The following is a 7,772-nucleotide window of genomic DNA, read 5'->3' on the forward strand; positions in this document are numbered from 1 at the left end:
AGAGCTGTGGGGAGTCCAGGAGGGAAATGTTCTGCAACATTCATGCGCCGAACTCTTCATCCCAAATCTTATGCCAAGAGCAGGCTGAGAGTGAGGGAGGCAGTCTGCCAGGTTCAAGTCACTGTGTGAGTCTGGGCAATTTTTTAACCTCTCTGAGTCTCAGTTTCTTTGTCTCTAAAATAGAGCCAATAAAGAAACCAATCTCTTGAAATTGTTGGAAGACCTAATGATCTTAACACAGTGCCTGGCACATAGAAGTGCCCTATAAATGCTAGCTATTGTTATGATGGAGAAATCTGAGGTTCCGAATTAGCAGGCAGTACACAGGTTATAATGAAGGATGACTCAGACATGGCCCTGACCTCCAGGGACTCCCAGTCTAGTGAAAAGGACAGTCCGGTAGAGACAATGGCGATACGATAGGGTGAGAGCTGTAATAGGAGGTCATGTCATATATCACAGAGGACAGAAGTTTAGCACTTGTCTGTGCAGGGCTCTGTAGTCAGTGCTCTTCATATAAACTAGTTCTGTTAGTCTTCAGACCACCATAAGGTGGTTATCATTATCTCCAATTCACAGAATAAGAATTGAGCACAGAATATTTAAGCATCCTGCCAAAGGTTGCATAGGTGAGATTTGAACCCAAACAATCCAGGTTCAGAATGCCCCATACCCCTGGCATCCATAGGTACAGAGGAGATGCGCATCCCCACAGATTCTACCAACTAACCAACCTGATAAGGGATGGGGTTGCACTCATTCCCCTCACACAGGTTCACGCAGACAGGCAAGCATGTGCATGTCTACCCAGAAAAACACCAATTCCTGCCCAAGACAAGAGCTCAGAAAATCCTCTGGAAAACCACCCTACTAGTGTGATTGTTGGAAAAAAGTAATCAGCCCAAATGGCCTCACAGACACATGCATCCGTATGTAAATTGGTGGGCCCATATACAAGTCCTTGAATAAGCATGTTACATGCATAGGTGTGTGCCAATATACACTCATATGCACACCAACGGGTGTAAATTATGATGATGATGTATGTCTATAGACATATTGATAACTGTGTTTTAGCACTTACTCTGCTATTGATTTTCTTATCGGCTACATCGGAGCATTTATTATGTGCAAGTAAGTAAAGATAAGGCTCAGAGAAGTGAGGTGGCTTGCCCAATGTCACACAGCTGGTAAATAGGTGGGCTTCAAACCCTGGCCCTGCGACATTAGGAAGTGGAGTCGGTCTCATTGCTGTGTAGTTGTGTTCATGAGTGAACAGATGTGCCACTGTTGGATTTCCACATTGACATTCCCTGTGACCTTGGACATATCACATCCTCTTCGGGGCCACATGCTCACATGTCTGTTCACAGGTGTGCTCCGTGGGTTTGTGGTGATGAAACCAGTGACTCTGGCCACGTTCCAACTCAGCTTGGGTTAGTGTCACTGAGGGCTCTGAGCTTCCTGTCCCAGCCCTGCCAAGCCCCAGAGCACATGACTCAGAGCCAAGCCCTTGTGGCACTGGGCCACCAGGAGCCTGGTGATGTTAGAACTCATAGGATTTCATAAGCATCTGGCCCAGGACATGTAGTCAGAGCAGGGAGAAGAAGGGAGGAAACAGGATGTCCACTGGGGTGTGCACCTGGCAGGATCCAGGAACCAGGTTTGGTAGGGGAAGGGCTGCCAAGACCTGGCATCAAATGGGGCACTCAGCAGATGCAAGCTGTGTGAGGAGGGGAGGGGCGAGAGGGAGGGCTGGGCTGACTGCAGCATTGCCCCATGCTGATCCTGGAGGCCCTGAGCGAGTGAGAGAGAGAGGAGGGGGTAATACAGTAACGATGGGTAAAGGAAGGGCATGAATATTTCTTCTCCACAGATCTTGAGTGCTGCTCTCAGCTCGCCCTGGGCTGGGCTCTGTGGAAGCCTGGTGAGCAGGGTGGACACAGCCCTGCCTTTGCAAATCTGAGAGCTCAAGCGGCGCCAGTGAGGCCGGTTGCAAAATGACTCAGCCAGTGTGAGCAGTCATCACCATGTCTGGGGGATCAAGAGTGTGCAAGGGAGGTCTGTGTGTGTGTCTGTGTGTGCACGCGTGTCCGAACAGCCTGGTGTCTGCCAGTGTGTGTCCCCATGAACACAGGCACAACCTCCTCCTTCCCCGTCCCAGTTTTGGCATTTCAACCTGGACTTGAACCCCTGCTTAGCTTCTAATCAGCAGTGTGACACTGGGCCCGTCACCCTCAGCGAGCATCAGTTCTCATCTATAAAGTTGGAATGATAATCACGGAGCTGCCTCCTGCCAGCCTTGCCGAGTCATCTCCTTCCACGTTCACCCCATCCCTCGGTTCTAGTCCTTGAACAAACCAAATCCTTCCTGCCCCAGGGCCTTGGCCCTTCCTGTTCCATCTGCCTGGAACTTTTCCTACATCTTCCCAGACTCCTCCTCCTCTTTCAGGTCTCAGGTCAAATGTCACCTCCAGGCTGCCACAGACACACACCTGAGCGATACCCACAAATATATGCGCATCAGCACACACTTTGCACGCTGACCCACAGTGAGGGGGTGTGGGCCTGACAGGCACTGAGTGTCAGACTAGCAGAGACAGCCTAAGATTCTGACATTTTCCCTGGTGTCTCAAGAGGCCATATAGGAGGGCCAGATGTCACCTTAGCCCAGCCTTCCAGAAGCTCTGGGCCAAGGGAACTTTAAATGGCACGAAGAGGGAAATGGCCTCCTAAAGATGGGGGTGGGACTCTGGAGTGGCCTGTGGGGCTGCGGAGATGGGGGAGATGACAGCCCATGCGCACATCTGGGAGGAGAGGGCAAGCCAAGAACAGAGGAAGCAGAGCTGCTCTCAGAGGCACAGCCCCTGCCAGGCCAGCCACCTGGCCTCCTCTTACCTCTGCTGAGTCACCTCCCAAGATGGGCTGCTCACTGCCCCCAGGCAGCCTGGGTGGTGCTGACCTTGAGAAGTTCCTCTTCCCCATCTGTCTTCGTGCCTGTAAAATGTGAAAAGATTCATCCATCACAAGAGAAACATATAAAAGCTGCATGGAGACACTTTCGTTTTCCAAATCAGATTGAGAAAGATAAAAAACACTGGAGATATACTGTGAGCCAAACTGGCAGGTGCCCGCCCTAAGGGAGCTTACAGTTTAGTGGGGGAGACAGATACGTATATGTATATGTATAATATATGTAATTATATATTATTAATATATAATAATTACATATAATTAAATACATATATAATTGCTAATTATAATGTGTGCTATGAAGGGAAAGGGCAAGGTACTCCTAGAGAGAATCATGGATGAGCGATGGAAAATGGGTGGTAAATGGGTAGATGGAGGTGAGTCGGACTTGAGCTGGGCTGCTTTACCCTAATGGTCTTGCCTGCCACATGCAGCATCCGTTTGCAGATCTGGGGGTGCCTCCTCAAGCCCCGCCTGCAGCTCCAACCTCAGAGAGACTGTCCTCTGTCCTTGCCCTGACTCAGCACTGCCCTGGCCCATCCCCAGTGGCCCTGGCTGACTCCATACCCAGCTCCCACCCTGCTGAGTCACAGTGTGGGGCTGGTCAGAGGACAGCTCATGGGGCCTCCCCATTCAAACCAGCCCCCTAGCCGTCCTCAACCTGGGAGTGGGTAAAACGACAAGGAGGGAAGCCAGCAGGTGCCAAGCTCTTGATGCCTGTGCCCAAGCACAGCTCTCCTGATTTGTGAGCATAGGGCTGGGGTCAAGGTTAATGAATTAGAACAGCGATTTTCAACCTTTTTCATCCCACAGCACACATAAACTAATTACTGAAATTCTGTGGCACACCAAAAAATCTATTTTTTGCCAATCTGACCAAAAAAAAAAGGTATAATTTTGATTCATTCACACCTGGCAGCTGTTGCTGTGCTGGCTGTTGTTATTTTTATTTGACAATCTGAGGGAAAAGAGGACAGTGCCCCTGACTAAATAGTTAGGTGTCACGTGTTTTAAAAATTCTTGCAGCACACCGGGGAAAATCGCTGAATTAGAGCTAAGCGTGTCTGCAGGATTGTAACTCAGCCGGGAACTGGAACTGGACTTTAGGTCAGGGGCCAGCATGGGAAAGGCGTGTGCCCAGGCAGCGACCAAGTCAGCGCTCAGGCTGGGCACAGGGGTCAGGATTTAGCCATGGCTAGGGGCAGTGATCAGGGCTCAGCGGCCAAGCTGTGTCCAAGGTTTCAGGTGAGAGACCAGTTGGAGTCCAAAATCAGAGAATAAGGCTCAGTCTGTGCTGAGTCAAGGATCAAGGCTCAGGCAGTGTCCAGAGCACCGGCCTGGCCTCCTCTTTCCCTGGAGCGGGACTGAGCCAGTGGGTTGAGTCTGGACTCCTTGACGAGCACCTTTCAGCCTAAAGTTCTGTCCCCCAAGCAGATGAGCAGCACCTGCCCCAAACCCTCTCCTCCATCCCCTGGCCGTCCCCAGGCCACTCCCTGAGGACCAGGCCTGGGTCGGTGTTCCCTACAAGGCCTAACAGTCCCCACTCTGGTATCTCAGGGGACCAGGGTGGGGGCGAGGGCTATGGGGCGCCTTGCGCAAGGTGTTCTGATGCAAATGACTGCTGGCTGAACACCTCGGCACCCCCTCCTACTCCCTACCCCACCCTGCAGTCTTTTCTCAGAAAGGGAAGGGCTGGGCAGTGGCCTGGAGTGAACCACAGAATCCCTTTCCTTCCCTAGCCCAAAGGAGTTCAGAACCTCCAGGAGGCGGGCAGGAAGGAAGGGATCAGATGACAGCAATTCAGGGCAAGGCCCCTATTAGGAGGGGGTGGATCTGAGGCTCCCTCCTCCTCCCAGCTGGAAGGTAAAAAGAGAATCAGGACCCCTGGAAGTTTGGAGAGCCCCACCCCTGACACACATAGCAGTAATTGTGTGGGTGAGGCCGGGGAGGGACTGGTGGCTGCCCAAGGTCACCCAACTGTCAGAGGCAAGGTCAGAACTAACTCTCCTCCCACGTGCAGTTTCTAGCTCCTCCCACCACAGGTAGAAGAGGGTCCCTCACTCGATGAACACTGCCCTGGCCCATCCCCAGTGGCCCTGGCTGACTCCATACCCAGCTCCCACCCTGCTGAGTCACAGTGTGGGGCCGGTCAGAGGACAGCTCATGGGGCCTCCCCATTCAAACCAGCCCCCTAGCCGTCCTCAACCTGGGAGTGGGTAAAACGACAAGGAGGGAAGCCAGCAGGTGCCAAGCTCTTGATGCCTGTGCCCAAGCATAGCTCTCCTGATTTGTGAGCATATCTCTGAGCAGGCCTAGGCTAGAGTTGGCCCTGACCTCCAGGGACTCCCATGAGGAGGGCATGGGGTCAAGGGGAGAGGTTTAGCCTGGGCTCTGTGGAAATAAGATTAGCCACGTATCATCAGTTGTTTACCACATACTAGGGACTTTTCTAAACACTTTGCCTGTATTAACTCATTTAACTTCCATGTAATCCAGTAACAGTTACGAATAACAATAAGCAGTTCAATAACCCTATCAGGAGGATACCGTTCTCAATCCCATTTTACAGATGTAGGCTCTGGGTCTCAGGGTAGCTGAGTGACTTGCTCAGCGTCACACAACTAGTTCAGGTCAAGGAGGTGGCATAAAGCAGTAGGCAAAGACCACCCAGGCTTTGAGCCAGACCGACTGGCTTCTACTCTCACTGCCCCCCTTCCTCCTTAGAGCAGTGATGCCACCTCTCTGAGCCCCAGTTTCCTCATCTTCCTCCAGGGGTGAAAACAACAACTCAGTGGGGAGGCTGGAGGATGCAGTGGGATGATGTAAGGGAAGCACCCATACAGGGCCATGCTCCATCCAAAGGCAGAAGAATTATGTTCTTTGCAAAGAAAACCCAGGCTTACTGGGCAGACAGAGCAAGATCACCCAGCAGGGCTGTGGCTGCCACTGAGTCGATGTTGCCCGGGCACTGGCCTACTGTCTTTCCCGGGGCCCAGCCTGAGCCAGGTTCAGGTGATGAAGGATTTCTGCAAAGCCCCTGGGAGACCCAGAGAAGGCGTGGTGCCCAGTCTCCCATTAAGGGCTCCCCAAGAGGAGCACAAGCTAAAGCTGTAGCTCTTGAAACACCCACCATCTTTCCCAAGTCGATTGGCCCAAATCCATTTATTAGTTCTATAATGTTTTTCTTTCAATCAACACATTTTTTAAAAGTTTATTTAAAATGGAAAAGTACTGCCCGGCCGGGCTTGGCTCAGCTGTTGAGCATCGACTTAGAATCCAGGAGATCGTCGTTTGTTCGATTCCTGGTCAGGGCACAGGCCAGGGTTGTGGGCTCGATCCCCAGTCGGGGGAGTGCAGGAGGCAGCGGATCAATGCCTCTCTCATCATTGATGTTTCTCTCCCTCTCCCTTCCTCTCTCTGAAATCAATGAAGATATATTTAAAATAAATAAATAACAAAATAAAATGGAAAAGTACTGACCTCGAATGGAAAGCCACTATCATTTACCATGAAGGTGAAGCAACCTTCAAATTAAATACCAGGAAAACAGCAAGATTTTAAAAGTCTAGTTAAATCCCATTTCTTGCTGACAGCTCTGAGCTGAGTCCTGCTTTCTCTTCCTTAACAAGTGAAGCATTAAGACACAGGAACTGTTAAATGGGATTCCCTGCCCCAGGAACTGGAGGGTTAGGGAGAAACCAAAGGGAAATGTGTGTGTTATGGTACGACTCCCTGTTATGTAGTAACAGCTGGAGACCCCAAAACAGCCTGGCATCCACCATTGCTGTGCTTACCGTATTTCAGAACACACTGAGCGAATCCAGCTCTCTCTTCCTGTTTTACAGATGAGAAAACTAAGGGCCCAAAAATAGAGCCGATTTTCCCAGGATCTCACAGGGCCACTGGTTTCAGCCAGATCTAACACCTAACTAGAACTCTTTCCAAGGCATCATTTTGCTTTAGCGGGGAGAACTCATAAAGATGCAAGTTTAAGGACACCAGTGGTGGGATTTCAGGCATCTAGCAGTCAGTAGCGACACCTGAGTGGAATGGAAGGAGGCAGGCGTGGCTCTATCCTAGCAGTTCAGAGGCCTCCACCCCCACCCCCACCCTCACCCCCACCCCCACCCCCACCCTCCCCTGCGGTGCAGCCCTCCCGCTTCCTGCCCTCACCCTGGAGGGTCAGAGTCTGGGCTCATGAGAACTACAGCAAATAGAAATGAAGCTACTTGGCTCCGACACCTGGGTAGAGGGTGTTCTAAGCCCAGAGAGAATCGAATTTATGAAAGCAGAACTCTCTCTCCAAGAAAGTGCACATTTTTGCATTTAATTTTTGTGTGTGTTGGGGGGTTGTTGGTCACCATTTATTTTCTCACTTTTTAGCAAATGCTTATATAGCATTTATATTCAGGCACTTCAGAAATATCAAGTCATTTAATACACATGACAAACCAATGAAGTAGGCACTATTCCTATCCCCATTTTACAGATAAGGAAACTGAAACACAGAGAGCTTAATTAATTTACCTAAAATAACACCACTTGGAATGGGTAAGATTTGAACCCAGGAAATGTGGTTCAACTGTAACACTCAGCTGCCTCAATGCATTTCATCCTTAGGACTAATGCAAAGGAGGTATAATTAACTGCATTTTATGGATGCAGAAACTGTGGCTCAAGGCTATTTGGCATTTAAGTTGCAGATTCAACAGACTGTTTACTTCTTTGCTATGCACCCTGGATCATGTGTCAGGAATTCTTGGTCTAGGGTTGTACTACTCAATATGGCACACGTGGCT

At 50.4% G+C, this 7,772-nt stretch overlaps 1 long non-coding RNA gene across 1 annotated transcript in view; it reads right to left on the minus strand.

Annotated features, from left to right (window-relative positions):
* Positions 1 to 7,772, minus strand: part of LOC308563256 — a 42,672-nt gene that overhangs the window by 31,217 nt on the left and 3,683 nt on the right. The window contains exon 2 of the long non-coding RNA XR_013999764.1: positions 2,899 to 2,997. This is a non-coding gene — a long non-coding RNA (uncharacterized lncRNA). The remainder of the gene's footprint in view (positions 1 to 2,898; positions 2,998 to 7,772) is intronic.

This window comes from Miniopterus schreibersii, assembly GCF_964146895.1.
Source record: "Miniopterus schreibersii genome assembly, chromosome: 10".
Lineage (NCBI taxonomy): Eukaryota > Metazoa > Chordata > Mammalia > Chiroptera > Miniopteridae > Miniopterus > Miniopterus schreibersii.